The sequence below is a fragment of the Vipera berus genome (assembly GCF_964194415.1).
Source record: "Vipera berus genome assembly, chromosome: 1".
Classification (NCBI taxonomy): Eukaryota; Metazoa; Chordata; class Lepidosauria; order Squamata; family Viperidae; genus Vipera; species Vipera berus.
The window spans coordinates 129,837,642-129,856,666 of NC_138202.1; the positions used below are offsets into that span (position 1 = coordinate 129,837,642).

Consider the following 19,025-nt stretch of genomic DNA (forward strand, 5'->3'; position numbering starts at 1 on the left):
TGGGTCGAATCCCGAGTGCCGCGTAACAGAGTGAGCGCCTGTTACTTGTTCCAGCTTCTGCCAACCTAGCAGTTCGAAAGCACGTAAAAATGCAAGTAGAAAAATAGGGACCACTATGGTGGGAAGGTAACAGCGTTCCGTGCGCCTTTGGCGTCTAGTCATGCCAGCCACATGACCACGGAGACGTCCTCGGACAAGTGCTGGCTCTTTGGCTTTGAAACAGAGATGAGAGTTGGAAATGACTAGCACGCATGTGCGGGGGAACCTTTACCTTTACCTTATTGAAATAAATAAACAAATAAACAATTCAATGACTTAAGATGGGCAGAAACTCATGTCCCCTCTGATGCTATGCACCTTCATTGGAGTAAATCCTCTATTTAGTTAATCCAACTTTGCTCAGGAGAGTAAATGTTCTATTGCTAATTCTGTCCTTGCTTCCCATATACTTAAATGGTGGGTTCAGGATTCTAGATTACAGAGTGATATTAAAGTTTTTAAGCTTGGTAGTTTATTATGGATTAATTAACCCACATTGTAAGTCCTGACAGAAGAGTGGAGGAATGAGGGCTGGTTATGTAGTGTTGGATTTTGTTTGTGGTTTCTCTTAGTTGTGATTCAGGAAACCTAGCCAATGTCTATGCAATAGCTCAGGAAAATGCAAATAAGTGGAACAGCTGCAAGTCAAAAGATTAATTTCCATAAAAGTTACCAATACTGGTTTAAGACAAGCAAGTGAGGAGAGAGGCGCATTATTTGAAATATATAAAATGGCAAATCAAACCATACTGAAGATGCACCATTTTGTAACCTAGAAGTTATTAGTAAGCAAATTAACATTAATAGTTACAAAAACCCCTGGGCCAAATATTGCATAAGTGAAAGTTGTTGACATGTTTATCAAACTTATTACATTTTGAAAATGATATCATATGGTACCATAGCAGTAATAAAACAATGTATTCATCTTCAATGAATGTTATTTAAAATAATATCCAGTTAGCATTCTTTATTAATAATCTTTCAAGATGTTATCAAAGCCATATTGATGTCTTAGGGGGATCCTTATGTGGGCAGTACATTTATGACTATCCAAGGGATTAGAATCATTGAGAATTGGGCAACATATAAATTTAGTAAATGAATTATGGATTTTGAATACATACTTCAAATACATACTTAAAACAAGGTGGAGAGGAGGAAAGACCAATAATGCAGTATTTGCATTTAACTTATTCCAATTCTTGACACCTTTAATACAATTACTATGAATATATTGGTTTACATGTAAAACACCCTCAAATTTAAATTAAAGGGTCAGAGAAAAATAACTTATGCTACACATGAAGGGTTTGAAACTCAAATACTTTGGCCACCTAATGAGAAGGAAGGACTCACTGGAGAAGAGCCTAATGCTGGGAAAGATTGAGGGCAAGAGAAGAAGAAGACGACAGAGAATGAGGTGGCTGGATGGAGTCACTGAAGCAGTAGGCGTGAGCTTAAATGGACTCCAGAAGATGGTAGAGGACAGGAAGGCCTGGAGGAATGTTGTCCATGGGGTCGCGATGGGTCAGACACGACTTTGCAACTAATAACAACAACATAGGAAGGGTAAGATGCAAACTTTCCCAAAATTACTTTTTAAAAATACTAAGTTAAAAGCCAAAAGAAAAAGAAAGAGAAAACCTAAATCCTACAAAACTATAATTTTAAAACAGCCTTTACCCCTCTCCTGCAAAAATCTTCTAACTACAAAGCTAAGCACTCTTGGATTTGCAGCCACAACAGATCTGCAAGGAACGAGACTGGAGAAGCGTTTTGCGTGAAGCATCGTGAAATGAAGCAAACCTAATATATATTTTAGAAAACCTTTAAGTACCAAGTTTATGTACTTCCCAGACTGGACAGCCATTTGCCTGAAATGGTATAGGGTTTCCTGCCTGAGCAGGGGGTTGGACTAGATGACCTCCAAGGTCTCTTCCAACTTTATATTACATTATTATATTACTTGCTGCAGAATTCAGAGATAAATAGCCTCCAACTGCACACTAAACTCCAAACACAGAAAGAATTTACCTGCAGAGCTTTTCTGTTACAGGAAGCTTACCCAGCTAGGGCAGCCTTCCTCATGCCTGTGCCTTTCAAGGGCACTGGACTACACCTCCCACAATCCTCCTTTGCGGAAGTTGCAGTCTAATGAAGTGGGGTTGCGTCCGTATGGAGAAAGCTGATCTGTACCATTCTGAAGGGCTTCAAGTAAAAAGGAAAAAAAAATATCAACAAAGTCCTAAACCCGATGACACACACGTACAGGCATGCAGTCTAAACAACCCTAAAGAGGAAGCGAAGAGTAAACTTCTCCCCCTCGCCGGGCAGGCGCGCCAAAGCAACATCTTCGCAAAACGGAAGATATTGCTTCGAAGCTTAAGACCGCCTCCCCGCTATGTATAGTCGTATCACCGCCCACTATGCAAAGCGACTCCTGCAAGGCATCTTGGGTAACCTCCAAACTCACGAAGAGAGGGACCGAAAAGCTGCTCGCTTTGCAAATACTTCGCAAGCGAGGTTAAGCAACACGCCGCCTACATAAAGCAGTCTGAGCAAACAAACGAGGGTCGCGCCTCACTATAACCTCATTGGATTTCCCGCCTACTTCCCCAGACTGCCGCCTGCGCCGCCTCTCTCAACCATCCTTGTCTTGGGGTTGCGCTACTGTTCAATGAACGTCTAGTGAGGACAGTACTGCTAACACCTACACAACACATCGGCATCCTTGGGGCTCGCTCCCCAAATGAGGTGCAATTTTTGGAACCTTATTTCAAATGAACCCCCAGCGGGTACAAACGTCAGTAAACAATGTTACTCGTATTTTCTACTAGACGGGATTGATTCTCTGTGAACTGTACTCGTAAGCGTCACCGCAGAGTAACTGATGCTGCGTTTCCATTGGCTGCCACTGGGTGGCGCTAGAGATTACTCGGTAAGACCCAGAACGAACAAGCCGTGCTGTGAGGGTTTTTTTGAGTATATATTTTTAACTTTCTGCATCCCAAAGCAATCGCACTCAAGTTAGTCCTTTCCACAGGTACTATTTAACAATAAAATCCAGATTTGAGAGATTCAAATTCCAAACAAAGCCCTTTTCAAAATGGCTCCTTCCACCTATTCAATGTAGTGTCTTCAATTACCAAAAGCATCGGACAAATCAGCAAAAAGTTGCCTGTAAAGACATTAATAGATGGTTAAGGAAGGCAGGTGGTTTCTTCCCCACTCCTTCACTCTGTTAGCATTTGCAGGGACATGAAGATCAAGAAAGCTAAAGCAGTGTTGTGCTTTGTTTTCAGCTGTTTTATCAGCCTTGGACCAATCCTCCTCCCTTGGGTAAAATCTGGGGAGTCAGTGTTTTATTTTATTTTTTTATTTTAATTCCATTTATATCCCGCCCTTCTCCGAAGACTCAGGGCAGCTTACAAGCTTAGCAGGGTTGACTGGTGAGTGTGCCTAGACAAGTCCCTGAGATTTTCTTGGCAGGGTTTTTCAGCCTTGCCCTTGCCTCCTACCCAGGGCTGAAAGAATGACTGGCCCAAGGTCACCCAACTGGCTTTGGGCCTAAGGGAGGAATTCAATGGTCTCCCAGTTTCTAGTCTGGTGTCATGACACCACACCCAACTGGCTGAAACCCAAACTAGCAAAGTGGAAAATTTAAGACTTCCCCTGACTCCCCCCCCTACTCCCCCAGACAGCAATATAAGAGGAAATGTGTTGCACTTGTTTCTAATCAAGTGCCTTTAACTACTATAACTAAACTGGCTGTCTTTTTAGGGAAAGCCTCCCCTTAAGTCAAACTGAATTCCTGGCAACTACGCAATATGGAAGTGTTCAAATCAGCCGCCTTCTGAGATTATTCTTCATTCCCAGTCTAGCTTAATCTTCCGAATCTCGTGGTGGTGGTCTCCTATCCAAATGCTAACCAGAGCCAATCATGCTTAGCTTTTTTGAGATACATCCACTTTTGGCATGAGGCTGCCACCTGCTGTGAACTCTGCATTTCTGGCAAGGGGAATCAAGAGTGATCCACTTTGCAAGGAAGCAGAATAGAATGTTGAGATGACAACTACAGAAATAAAATTTAATACATAAATACGTACATACATAACATAGGCTACCTGCCCTTTCAGTTCTCAAACAAGTGACTTACAACCATCATAAGAACCTGCTTACAGCTGCCCATTCTATGCATTTAAAGAAAGACATTTCAAACATGAATTGACAAGTCTCTCATTCTTTACATCATTATTCCTGTATGTTTCAATATCAAATAGGTTTTTAGATCACGTTGGAAGGAGCGAAGGTCGGGAGCCAACCGGATTACCCTGAGGGATGAGTTTTTGATGCTCCTTTGTGGATCTTGCTAGCTCCCTCACTGTTGATGAGGTTTATTTAGTTGGGGCAGTTTTGAGGGTAGGGAATTCAAGGTCCTGTACCACAGTTGCTCAGCTTACTACTAAAAATCAGCAGAGAGAGTGTATGTGCGTGCGTTTTGATTTGGTCCCCTGGCATCAGGGACGCCACAGGATCCCAGTCTCTTCATGATCCTACCCTAATTAATTGCAAGGTATGGTCACTCTGAGGCGTTCTCCACGGGCCTATCTTTGAAACAGTCTCAAAGATGCAGCTGGAAAATGCTGTGGCCAAGTTGGTAAGCAAGATCACACAGCACCAGTCCTAAGGCACATTTTCCAAGGCTTAAAAAAAACACCTTCCCAGTTCCCCATTTCAGGATTTTCTGGTGGCCTTCTCTCCAAATAATAACCAGATCTGATCCTGTTCAGCTTTTCAAGATTAGTCAAGGTCAGCTACAGTATGTGCTACTTCAAGTTGCGTTTTGTACTTGCGGTTAGGGCCCTAAGTGTCACAACACCAAAATAACTGCTCAACTATTGTCACATTGCAAGTATTACTGCAAAGTGATTCTACTTGACTGAACTAGGTCTATGCAATTTGTACCATCAAACTTACCAATTTATGTGCTACATGCATACATTAAAAATCAAATGATCACCGCATGTTCTAAAGTGGCATTGCTTTAAAAATATAATTCTTTACTAGGAAATGGACAAATCTATTCTTTGATTTGCTCCTGGCAAAGGAAGGCAAGAGTACACCTTAAAATTCTTTTAAGTATTTATGAAGGGTGTCCAAGGAGATCAAGACCTGTATTACCATTCAGTCTTTCAAACAAAAATATTTTTCCTGACAAGCCTGATAGGAATGTTGTATTACATGTACTTACTCGCAAACGATCGAGATCTCCTGTCTCTTAGGAAAGTATAAAAAGTACAAAAATCACACTGACAGGAAAAAAAAAAGAAATTTAGCATAACAGAGGCACAACAGAAAACATCACCCAGCTACGTAGCAGCAATACTTAGCCAATTGTGGCTTCTTGTGGAAAAGTTAAGCAGAGTTGAAATTTGTTGTTATTTGACCTGTACAAAATGGAAGTAGTTGAAGGTTACCCTGGGAAGTAAGAAAACATGGTGGAAGAAAGCAAGAGCAAATCCAATGTACTTTTAGTTAAGGAAACTACATAAGTACTGTATGTCTCTGAAGGCACCAGGAGTTGATCTCAGACAGAAAGAGGCTTTACCTAAAGAACTAATACAACCCGGACCATATGATAGAGCACATACGTGGGGAAGGCTGCGCAAATGAAAAAAAGAGAATTCTGATGAGACCACATTTTCCTAGTTTGGCATCCTTCGAATGTGTCGGATTACAACTCTCACTAATCTTTTCTCAGTACGAACATGTATTTGGCTGTGGTTGATGTCATGGCCTAAACCAGAGTTCCCCAACCTTTCTGGCTTTTTGCGGGGGGGGGGGAGAGAAAGAGGGGATGGTTCTGCACAAGCAGTGGGCAAGTGCACGAGCACACGCAAAGCTCCATTTGCACGACCTGCGAGCCCGTGCTCCTGCTGCTCACACAAATGGAGTACACATACTCACCTGCTGTTTCATGCAAGTGGGGATACCTGCACCGCTCGCCACTTTCGCAGCCGGTTCCAAATGGCTCAAGGCCCGATAGTCCCCATGAAGCGGGGGGGAGGGGGGAAGGAGGAGAGGAATCCACAGGAACACAGAAAAAGTGGGAAGAACCCAATTGCAGAAAGCCCGATTTATCTAGTGAAGTTGCACTGCAGGAAAATCGGAGGGACTGCTATGTACAGTATGCCACCTTGGGTGCTGGATTGTTGTAAGCTGCCCAAAGTCAAAGGTATACTGGGAAAACACGGGGTTTCCATCTCTTGTTTTAACATAATAAAACTGATGCAACCCAACTGTAAGAATGGGACTGACTAGTGAACAGATGCTACAATTGGCTGATCAATTCAACCAGCAATTCAACACATTTGTAAGAGGTAAGTACCACCTAATGATATACGAAATCCAGAGGGAGGAAATGTGAAATTCAAAGACAGACGTAGCAGTACTACTTCCACTGACAAATTCCGTGTTTCCAATTCGGTACAGCAAAGGGTGAAGCCTACAAGGTTCTAAATATAAAAGAAACTGAACTCCCCAACCCGCTCCCAGTTCCTGGGTTTAGGCAAATGAGAAACAGTTAAGCCCTCTAAGATCTTTTATCTATGTCAAATCAGCATTTAAAATTAGCTAGGAGGTTGCAGAGTATTCTTTCACAGGGAGAAGTGGGGGTAGGGGGCAAATCCAGTGCTGTTAGAATGGTATTTCACCAACTGGCCCTTTGCCAGTATTGTCAGCTCATTAGCAGAGCTGTCACAGGACTTCTAGGTATAAAAATTCTGGTTGGCTTCTAAAAATTGGCCGGGTTTACTTCAAGGGACTTTACCCTTCAAAATGGCTGCCTTGACTTAGCTAGCCAAGAAATACAGCATAAACTACAGTATGAAAAGGAAATGTCTGATAGGAACAAAGGAAGTTGTCTTATCCTGAACCAGACCCCAGGTCCCTCTAGTCTATTATTATTCAAATCAGGGGCAGGCAAGCTAGTGACTTTTTAAACAACAGACTCCACATTTTCTTGCTACTTGTCATGTTGAGGGGAGCTGAGGGGAGCTAAAGTCCAACACATTTGAAAAGCTCAAGGTTGATCTACAAGGGTGGTCAGTTTCTCCACACATTTTCCAAAAAAAATAAAATAAAATCTGGAGATGCTGGGGACTAAAACAGACTTTGACATGCAAAGTAGTTGTGCTACCACTAAACTACAGCCTTTCGGTTTATGGCACCTAAACATATTAGATGGCATACAACAGAACGTGGAATGTGTCCCATCAAATCTGAAGTGAAAATCCCAGTTTTCACCCACGTGTATACAGTATTTGTGATTCTTCCTCTGTCTTATTAACTCTGCTTCCTTACACATCTCTTTTTTTGAAACTCAAACAAACATGGGACCTAGGGATCTTGCTGAGCCACCTACTCTCAAAATACTCTTATTTTATCTTATGCTTCCGCCACTTTAAATATATGCATGGATTACCAGACTAAGAATCTTTCCAAACAATCACAAAAATGACCTTCCCTACACCTGGAGAAGCCACCTGAGCACCCTCGAAGGCAGCAATTGAAGAAAGTATTTTATCTCTCTACTTGTGGTATTGTGTAATGCTTTGCAAAACAAACAAACCAAAAATCTTTTTTCCTGGTATTAATAAAACCTTTATAGAAACTTATAGAAACTATCACCCTGTCAACAAAAGTGCGTATAGTCAAGGCTATGGTCTTCCCAGTTGCAATGTATGGCAGTGAAAGTTGGACCATAAAAAAGGCTGAGCGCCAAAGAATTGAGGCCTTTAAACTATGGTGCTGGAGAAGACTCCTGCGAGTCCCTTGGACTGCAAGGCGATCAAACCGGTCAGTCCTAGAGGAGATCAACCCTGACTGCTCTTTAGAAGGCCAGACCCTGAAGCTAAAACTCAAATACTTTGGCCACCTGATGAGAAGGAAGGACTCACTGGAGAAGAGCCTACTGCTGGGAAAGGTTGAGGGCAATAGAAGAAGGGGACGACAGAGAATGAGGTGGCTGGATGGAGTCACTGAAGCAGTAGGCGTGAGCCTAAATGGACTCCAGAAGATGGTAGAGGACAGGAAGGCCTGGAGGAACATTGTCCATGGGGTCGCGATGGGTCGGACACGACTTCGCAGCTAACAACAACAAAGAAACAAAGCCAACAGAGCCAGTGAGACCCAAATCACAAAGGGTGACTTATTTCCTCCCTCCTGACCGTGGCAAGGAACACCTGGACTAGAATGACAGCCTCCAGATGCTGCTGGACTCCCACTCTCATCGGCTTTCCCTAGTAGGCTGGTGGTCAAGGATGATAGAACTATAACCTAAACAATTAGGAGGTCAAAGTTCCCCACTGCTAGACTACACCAGCATCTGATTTTTCAGATAGAAATCTTTTTTTCATCCTTCAGGGAAATAAGAGGGAAACTGCCTTCTTCCAGCGAATGCCAGCCTTCCTGCAATCTCTGAAGATAAGCAAGGACAGAGAAACAGTTCCTTTTTGAATTGTAATCTTCTGCAAACGTAGTACTTAAATACCGCATGATTGATGATACAAACACGTATTTCTTTGAACTGATTTATGTAAACATGACTATTATTGGTTGCACATGCACGGTTACACATGCACCACCACAAATTTCTGTTGCCACCACAGATGTAAGAATGTGAGTATTCATTTGTATCATCAATCATGCAATTTTAAATCACATCTAAAGCTGAATTTATGAGAGGATGCAAGCCGTGCAGTAAAGATAAAGAGGCATGCACCAGCCTGTTTTTTTCCCCTAAGGGACATCATTCAGTGTACAGAAATTAGATATATAAACTCTTTTGTTTCCATTGGTGACAGCTGCATTTTTTCAAGCTTTTATTTAAAAAAACTGCAAAACTACAGTAGTCTGCTTTTATGCAGTATACAGAACAATGAATTCTGGTCAGACCAATTTATGAACAGAAATAGAAACGGGAATTTTAAATGAGTGATCTGACAGCCCCCCTAGCCTATTATTTCTTCAAGCAGCATGAACTTCCATCTTCTGGGAATCTTCTTAAATTTTCTGCCATATTAAATAAAAGACCTGGTCAGTTTGCAAGCCCATAAATTACTTGTCTGCAAAAGTTTGCCTAGCCTGCACACTTCCGTATGTCCTCAAATCTATTCTTGAGGTTTACTCTATAGTGCAGGGGTGTCAAACTGCCGGCCCATGAGTCGGATGCGTCATGCGGAAGCCACACCCACCCCATTGCCGGCAATGGCAAAACCGTCCCGATACGTTGCACAATGTCATGTGACATCGCAAGTTTGACATGTCTGCTATAGTGGCTCTCTGTCCCCTCCCCCACCACCACCACAATCTGTTCCTCATCTGTCACACCAAGATGCAGCTTTGGGTAACTTCTGTGGTCAACTAAATCATGAGATGTAAGGCTTCCATAAGAGTGTGAGGTGACCTGGCCACTTGAAGAGGCACCAGGGAGCAGAATCCAATTTTTCAGTGGTGACTCTTCATCTGGAGAACAGATACAGCCTCTGTTGACAATGCAGGCAAGGTTTACTTCTTGCTACGATCCCATTAAACGTCAAGAAACTGTACAGCAAAAGCCAATCAGTTCCTAAAAAGGCCCCCAAATTGCTCCGTTATTAGCATCAGAAATAATACAATCATATTTATTGGCCAATTAGGAATAGACCCATCTCATTCTCAAGGTTGCTTATTACGCTGCCTTCCTCTGTTCTAATTCTACTGTTTGCAAGTAGCATGTTCCATGAAAAAAAAGCATCTTTTTTTAAAAAAAGCATCTGCTACAATCGCTATTTATTAATTGATCTCCAACTTGTTTCTTCCTTAAATCTTGTCCAGATTTATTAAAAGATTCATGGGAAATTGAGTAAGGAAGTATGAGGAAAGAAGAAGGAAGACTGCTGGTACCCAGATCTGAAGAGGTGGCAAACTGGCTGTTCACTGGGCACTCCAAATTATAAGGAAAAGTAACAACAGTCACCAATGCATTTCAAAAGTATATTAACTTAGGTTCCCTATCAAAGCATCAGAATAAGAAACATGAGGGAAAAACGATCTACACATTAACTTCCACAATTGGTTTGTGCTTCCAAGTCTTGCAATTTTCAAGCTTTTTCTGAAACCAGTGTGTTTGCTGAGTGTTAAAAGACATGACTTGGAATATTTCTGACTATGGAAAGAAGCTCCTGGCATCTTTCAGCCCCAGAACCAGGGGTAGGGCAAGAGAAATTGACCTCACTGAGAATCAGTTAACAACTAAGAAATTAAGGCCTTTTTTTAATACCCCTCCTCTCAAGCAGATATTGGAGAAAATGGGGAGAAGCTCACCTTTTGAAAATAGCAGTGATTTCCAAAATCTTTGGGAAGGAAAGGCCATGTTCTCATTTTACATCAGTTATTTTCTCCAAACATCTTGGCAGGCCCTCAGGCTTAATCACCTGCTACTTACTCAGTAACACACCTTAGCACCCGAGGTGGATAACCTGCCCTTGAATTTGATCCATGCATGAAAGACCTTAGAACCTGCGGGCTTTCCTGAATCAATATTTGAGGGAAACAAACCTTAAGTAACCTGTGTCGAAGCTGCATAAATTTTAGAGGACTGTGCCTTGCACTTGACAGGCAAATCACAACCCCGTACAAAAGTTTTCTTATATAGTACTAGAGTACACAAGAAGTTCTAAGCCCCCCACCAAAAAAAGAGTTCACTAGTGAGTTATATAACTTGACTTTTACTCCAGTTACTGAAGTTCTCTTCAAATGTCTGAGGCATCTCCGATTTGTGCGTATTTTCATATCTAGGTGGAAAAAAACTGTACGCAAGCCAACAGTTCTTAATAAACGGGATGGTTATCAACTATGGAAAAATATAAAAATGAAAAGGATGAAGCAAACCTTCTTTTAGTCCTCATTTTTTGGAGAGGTCTGATTTGTCTGAGGAATGCTTCACCGAATCAGTGCCTGTCTACTTAAGCCGGGAACCAAGGAAGATGCTATGCCAACCAGGTGTAAAGATTAGGGAGAGTCAAAGCAATGCTTTATCTTCAGCAAGAGAGATTCAGGTTACTATGCTAATTCCCTTCAAGATGCAACAACGGTCTGCCCTTCCGCACCTGCTGCCTGCACCTGCACCTCTACAGGCCCTGCTGATGAGCTATATTACAACTCCCACCAGGTTCGCCTCCCACCAGGCTCAAGGTTGACTCAGCCTTCCATCCTTCCGAGGTAGGTAAAATGAGGACCCAGATTGTTGGGGGCAATAAGCTGACTTTGTAATAATGCCGCTTGGGGGTGTGTGTGAAAGCCCTAATAAGCAGGCATATACATAGAATGAAGGCTACTGCTAAGCTTGTAAGCCGCCCTGAGTCTTCGGAGAAGGGCGGGATATAAATGGAATTAAAATAAAAATTAAAAAAAAATAATCTCCGGCTAACTTGGATTTTGATTAGCTTGGCAGGAGGCAATTGGGGCTGGAGTCAGACCCACTTGAAGGGCTGAACAGACTCCTCTGCTTGACCCTGAGACTGAGATAGCTGGCTTAAGGCAAATCCTGGCTTATGTTGTAGCCGAATGCAGCCAGCCATATTATCAGCCCAATCTCTCTTTTTTTTTCTTTCCCAACCCGCTTTCCTTTCTTCTCTTTTGGTCACTTAGTTTTCCTTCGTTTACCCATCAAAAACCTGCTGCTTGACTAAGAGGCCTTTGCAGAAAATCAGCTACCCCAAATGGTCAGGTCTCAGGAAGGAGACAGGCAGAAAAACGAGGACAGGGTCAGCTAAAATGGCTTTCTAAAAAAAAAAAACAACCCCCAGAACAAAACAGTGTACACCCCAATATCTGCATTACTACTGTATGCACTGCCAGTTTTTCATCTCCTTACGACACCAATAACTTTCATGGGAAATGTGGGCTGATGACTGATTAATCATATTTATACGCCATCAGACTAAAAATACCCACCCTATTCTAATCAAGGCTATTTCCTGCATATCCTAAGATATTGCACCACTAGTGATCAAGAGATGAAACCCTGGAGAGCTTTTCAGCCTCCTTCCCTCTGTACACCCACATATATAGACTTTTCAAAGGGATAGTTTCACAATACGGTGCATCTTAAACAGAAAATGAAATCAGGACCCCTGGCATTTTGGATTATTACATCACTAATACAATGTCCTGAGGAAATAATTACTTTTTTTTCAAATACGAACATTGCTGCCAGAAAATACAGTAATTGTGAATCATGGAAGTAAATGTTTAAGAAAATTGGAAGAGGCTGCAAGCAAAGAAATAGAAAATAAAAGACGGCTTTAACTGAATTACAAAGCAACAATGTAGAAAAGTTAACTTTTATTTAGAAAGATCACTTCTTGTGGCACCATACAGATTTCTAAAGCTGTACTTGGGTTTTACTTTTCCAATTTGATTACTACTGTTTTTAACCTCCTTGGTTAAAAGGAAGAAAAAAACTAATGTCCTTCACTAAAAGCAAAAGCCTGCATGCAATCTTTTTTTTTAAAAAAAAAAACTTTTAATGGAACGTGATTGGGAGTAAATGACATACATAGGTAGGCATTTTGAAAGTAGAGCAAAAGCAAATAAAATAAGAGGCACGGAAAATAAAATCCCTACTGCTGGAATCAAGACTTGTGCAAAAATTTCACAGTGGTGTACAAACTTGAGGAATGTTTCTGGAAAGCCATGGGGGGGGGGAACCTTTATCCTGACATTATCTTACAATAACAGGAGACAGGATTCTAATGAAGTTTAATGATTCACGAGTGATTTCAAGGTCACTATGCAAGTCAGCCATCAGAAAGCTAGACATATTATATGCTGAATTAACAAAATCTTGCTTTTTCTAATGGCAGTGAACCATGCTATTCCTCGTGGCCCACAGGTTTCCAAATGGAGATAAGTAACCCATCTGTACCACTTTACCATTAAAAAGGTATTTATGGAGCAGTACAAGACAATAATATCATATATTCCTCTCCCACATATGCTACAACACTAGAAGAGTATTATTAAAACACAAGCTCTAATTAAAAGAAAGATTATTTTTCTCAGCATCTCAATTATGTCTTCAAACCACCCGGAGGCTTCAACTGGTGCAGAGTGCAGCTGCACGGATAGTGATGGGAGCACCCCGATACTCCCATATTACACCCCTCCTGCGTGAGCTGCATTGGCTACCGGTTGCCCTCCGGGTGAGATTTAAGGTGCTGGTACTTACCTTTAAAGCCCTACATGGCTTAGGCCCGGGATACTTGCAGGACCATCTGCTGCCGGGAACAAATTCCCATCGCCCAGTACGCTCATACAGAGAAGGCCTCCTCAGGGTACCGTCAGCTAGGCAATGTCGGCTGGCGACCCCCAGGGGGAGGGCCTTCTCTGTGGGAGCGCCAGTCCTATGGAATCAGCTCCCCCCTGAGCTTCGGATGGCCCAAAATCTCCAGTCCTTTCGCCGCGGCCTCAAAACACTCCTTTTCCACCTGGCTAACCTGGACTGACAGGCATTTTAATTATATTTACAATTTTTAATTTATTTTTAATTTTTAATTTTAATTTATTGCACAGATGATTTTAATTTTATTTTTATCTTAATTTCTGTACTTATATGTTTTGTTGTTAGCCGCCCTGAGTCCTTCGGGAGATAGGGCGGGATATAAATCCCATTAATAAATAAATAAATAAATAATAAAATGCAATAAGATTCTAGACTTTGTGGTCATAAAGACTTATACCGTATATACTTGAGTATAAGCCAACTCGAGTATAAGCCCAGACCCCTAATTTTACCCCCCAAAACTGGGAAAAGTTCTTGACTCAAGTATAAGCCGAGGCTGGGATCCGCCGAGTGGCTTTCAGCACTGGAGAAAATGCAAAATCGCTCGAGACCAAACTCAAAGGAATCAGCTGCCGGTGGGAGCGAGGCGATCCGTGCGGTCCCGTGACAGCCAGTCGGGCAAGCAACGCGAAGAGCGGCAGGGCTTTATTTTTGCACCGTGGAGCTCCCCCTCCCCCTCCTCCCAAACTCCCCCTCTCTCCCCCTTCCCCCAACTTCCCAGAGCTGAATACAGGGTATTAACCGTGCTCCACAAGCCTCTGCCGCCGGCTGGATCCGCGCTCCGCAAGCCTCTGCCGCCGGGGGAGGCTGGATCCGCGCTCCGCAAGCCTCTGCCGCCGGGGGAGGCTGGATCCGCGCTCCGCAAGCCTCTGCCGCCGGGGGAGGCTGGATCCGTGCTCCACAAGCCTCTGCCGCCGGCTGGATCCGCGCCCTGCCGCCGGCAGAGGCTTGCGGAGCGCAGATCCAGCCTCCGCCGGCGGCAGAGGCTTGCGGAGCGCGGATCCAGTGGGGGGGAAAAGCCCTTTAGCAGGATTTGCCTGCATGCCGGCAGAGGCTGGATCCGCGCTCCGCAAGCCTCTGCCGCCGGCGGAGGCTGGATCCGTGCTCCACAAGCCTCTGCCGCCGGCTGGATCCGCGCCCTGCCGCCGGCAGAGGCTTGCAGAGCGCGGATCCAGCCTCCGCCGGCGGCAAAGGCTTGCGGAGCGCGGATCCAGCCTCCGCCGGCGGCAGAGGCTTGCGGAGCGTGGATCCAGCCTCTGCCGCCGGCGGAGGTCTAGGGGTAGTGGGGGGGGGCTCGCGGACATAGATGGGCTCAAGTGGAAGCCAAGCAGCCCTCCCGAATCTGGGCTTCTGGACGGAGCAGCCGGTGGTGCGTTTCAAAAAGCAGAAAAGTTGGATTTTGAACATTTCAGAGGCCGTGGGTCAAGCAGGCTACGCTTCCCCGGGCGCTGCAACGGCACCCGTTTTCCCCGGCGAGTTTTCCCTACCTGGCCCCTGCAGAATCGCGGCGGCGCCCCTGGAGAAGCCTACCCCGAGGCTGCGGCCGATTTTTCCTTCTCCAGGCCTCTGCCGCCCGTTTCTGTCTGACACACACACACACACGCACGCACGAGGGGGAGAAACAACGCTCTGGGCGGCAGAGGCCTGGAGAAGGAAAAATCAGATTACCCCTTCCACACGTAAAACTTCCAGTTTAATTACAAAGGAAGAAGAGAGAAACTTAGATCAACAGCTCACCTTCCTTTTCCTCTAGGTTGCAAGGGGAAAAATACAAATCAAAGATCCTTGGAAGTAATGGTTGGAAAAGTTTGCAAGTCTTTGGGAAAGTTCAAGAAGTGAAAGGAATACCCTCCTCTTGAAAGACCAGATAAGGCAGACAGGGAGATGAAGAGTTCAACCGAGTTTCCTCTTTTGTTCAGGCTCCCCGATCAGACAAAGAACTAGCCAGCGGCAGGTTTCTCCCCTTTTCCCTCCCATCTCTCTTCCCCCAACCCTTGGGTCCCACAGCAACTCACGAACTCCAGCCGCCCCTTCTCCTTCGAAAGGTCTAGATCCTGAGATAAGATATATACAGAAATATACATAAAGAGAGAGACGGACGCAGGCTGTTGGTTTCTCGCCTCATCCCTGGCTTCCAGTTCAAAACTTCCCTCTAAGTGAGCCTCCCAGAAAAACAAATCTTCATGGAGGCGGAGGAAGCAAGGAGAATCCCTCCGATCGTTGTTTCCGGCAAATGCACCTCTTTGTTTGGGTCCCCTTTGACAGGCGCGGAGAACGATCTCCCCTCGCAATTCGGCCGGGTGGGCGCCGGGAGTCCTCTTCCCGTACCCAAGGACGAAAACCGGGGCTTTCAAGAACCCGGGATGGGAGCCGGGGAGTGGAAGGGCTACTACTCAAAGCGCCGCGCTGGGAGGAGGGAGAAAGGGAAAAGGGGGGAGGGGGAGGAAAACGGGAAGCAAGTTTTGGGTGAAGCCTCTTTCCTTTCACTTTTGGAAGCGCATCCAGGCGAGGAGAACAAAAGCGTCGCCTCGGCCGGGACTCGGCGCGCTGCTTTTCCCAGCTTCTGACATCGCTACCTGTTGTACAGGCAGGGAGGGGTGGAAGCCAGAGCATCCAGCGCATAACAAAGCCTCGGCCTTTTCACCTGTCCTCCTCCTCTTCCTCCTCCTCCTCCTCCTCCTCCTCCTCCTCAGGAGCAGCAAAAACCACTGGACTCGGTCGCCAAATACCGACCACAATACATTTTGGGGGAGGGGATTGGAAAAGAAAGCAAAGAAGCGCCCGGCCGGCCAGGGCGCATCTGCTTTTGCCAGAGGACCCTCTGCGTCTTCCCAAGAGTCGCGCAGAAGCAACAAGTCGCGGCTCCCGACCGCTTGGCAAGCTGCGAAAAAGGACACCCGGGTCCGCGCCTGGGAGTCCCGGTGTACCCTAACTCCTCTCCGAGCCTCTGCCGCCCGTTTCTGTCTGACACACAAACACACACGCACGCACGAGGGGGAGAAACAACGCTCTGGGCGGCAGAGGCCTGGAGAAGGAAAAATCGGCCGCAGCCTCGGGGTAGGCTTCTCCGGGGGCGCCGCCGCAATTCTGCAGGGGCCAGGTAGGGAAAACTCGCTGGGGAAAATGGGTGCCGTTGCAGCGCCCGGCGAGTTTAAAAGCAGCGGGTGCAGATGCCTGAACAAAAGAGGAAACTCGGTTGAACTCTTCATCTCCCTGTCTGCCTTATCTGGTCTTTCAAGAGGAGGGTATTCCTTTCACTTCTTGAACTTTCCCAAAGACTTGCAAACTTTTCCAACCATTACTTCCAAGGATCTTTGATTTTTATTTTTCCCCTTGCAACCTAGAGGAAAAGGAAGGTGAGCTGTTGATCTAAGTTTCTCTCTTCTTCCTTTGTAATTAAACTGGAAGTTTTACGTGTGGAAGGGGTAATCTGATTTTTCCTTCTCCAGGCCTCTGCCGCCCAGAGCGTTGTTTCTCCCCCTCGTGCGTGCGTGTGTGTGTGTGTGTCAGACAGAAACGGGCGGCAGAGGCCTGGAGAAGGAAAAATCGGCCGCAGCCTCGGGGTAGGCTTCTCCAGGGGCGCCGCTGCGATTCTGCAGGGGCCAGGTAGGGAAAACTCGCCGGGGAAAACGGGTGCCGTTGCAGCGCCCGGGGAAGCGTAGCCTGCTTGACCCACGGCCTCTGAAATGTTCAAAATCCAACTTTTCTGCTTTTTGAAACGCACCACCGGCTGCTCCGTCCAGAAGCCCAGATTCGGGAGGGCTGCTTGGCTTCCACTTGAGCCCATCTATGTCCGCGACCCCCCCCCCACTACCCCTACACCTCAGCCTCGGTCCCCTGTCCGACCCGGAGGAGTATTTTTTTAAAAAAAACTTCCATCGGGATTTGTTCCTGGAGTTTAAATCCTTGCAGTCCGAAGCAAGAGAGAAAGCCGTGACCTCCTCCTGCGGGAGATTCTCTGCCGGCTCCGAAGAGCTCGACCAACGCCGGGGCGGCAGAGGCTTGCAGGGCTGGCAGAGGTGGCGGCAGTCCAGCGTTGTTTCTCCCCTTCGTGCTCCCCCTCGTGCGTGTGTGTGTGTGTGTGTGTGTGTGTGTGTGTCAGACCCGCAGGAATGGCTAGTAAAGGTGGCGGCCGTCCGGCATTTGCGTTTCTCTGTGTGTCAAGCCCCGTGGGCTCGACACACAGGAAGGGGGGGAATGCCGGAATGCCGCTTCCCTACCAGCCATTCCCGTGGGTCTGACACACACACGCACGCACGAGGGGGAGAAACAACGCTGGACTGCCGCCAGCTCTGCAAGGCTCTGCCGCTCCCTTCTCTCAGCAGCCTGTTCCGAACGAAGGGACAGTTCTTTTTTTTTGTTGACTGGAGTATAAGCCGAAGTGGAGTTTTTCAGCCCAAAAAGTGGGCTGAAAAATTCGGCTTATACTCAAGTATATACGGTAATTATATTGATAATGCCTGACAGGAATTCAGAAGCCAGAAAAATGGTTCTGCAATGCTAGCAAGAGCAAAAAAAATTCCTTATTTACCTGAAAGGAAGATAAGCCTAAATTTAAAATGACCTCTTCCTAAAAGAAACGCTTAAATTAAATGCTAAAACAGAAGAACTCATTTCCTGCTTCTGTTATTTTCTCAGCACATCACAAAGAACCTTCTTATTTTAAAAGATAAATTGTCATTTAAGAGTGAAAAAAGACCTCTCTTTTTTGGGGGGTAAATATCAAATATATTAAGGAATCAAAACAAATTTGATATATCTTCACAATTTGTACAAACTAGAGATAGAGGGAGTATAGATTTTCAATTTTTCCCAATAGAGAATGCCACCCTATTGTATGTCATTTTGTATGAATAAAATTTGGTAGCAGAGAGCAAACAGATTCAACACCCCAACTGAAAAATGAATGCTTAATCTGCTAAGTTCTCATTATCTTGTCAGCAATCCTACCAGATAGATAGATAGATAGATAGATAGATAGATAGATAGATAGATAGATGATAGATATTTAATTACCTTTGATCTGGCATCAAAGAAGTTGAAATAAAAGTAATCTTCAAAATTATGACAATTGGAATTGGAATGTCTGCCACTTATGTGGGTTGTTAACACTTATGTGGGTTGTTAAGTGAGTCAAACACAATTTTATGACTTTTTTGCCATGGTTATTAAGTAAATGATGTGGTCGTTAAGCAAACTGGCTTTGCTAGTCGGAAGCCAATTGGGAAGGTTGCAAATAGCAATCATGTGACACACACCCCGGACGCTGCAATCGTTGTAAGTACCTGCCAGTGTGAAGTGCCCAAACTGCAATCATGTGACCATGGGGACACTGCTGTGGTCGTAAGTACAAGGACTTATCATAAATCGTTTTCTTTCAGCACTACTGTACCTTCAAACGGTTGCTAAGCAAATTGTTTTAAGTCGGGAACTATCTGTAAAATTTATGATGTAAGCTTGGCAAGAAGTCGCTTACGCTGGAGCTAAAGGGTAATTTTTTAATACCGTAAACAAATGTGTGTGTTTTTTAATTCTTATTTAAATGTCAAACTAAAATTTGAAATTATATCATGGCTTCTAACATTTAAGCTTCGAT

At 44.8% G+C, this 19,025-nt stretch overlaps 1 protein-coding gene across 1 annotated transcript in view; it reads right to left on the reverse strand.

Moving 5' to 3' along the window:
• CLASP1 (cytoplasmic linker associated protein 1) overlaps positions 1–19,025 on the reverse strand; it is a 226,423-nt gene that overhangs the window by 161,500 nt on the left and 45,898 nt on the right. The window lies entirely within an intron of this gene.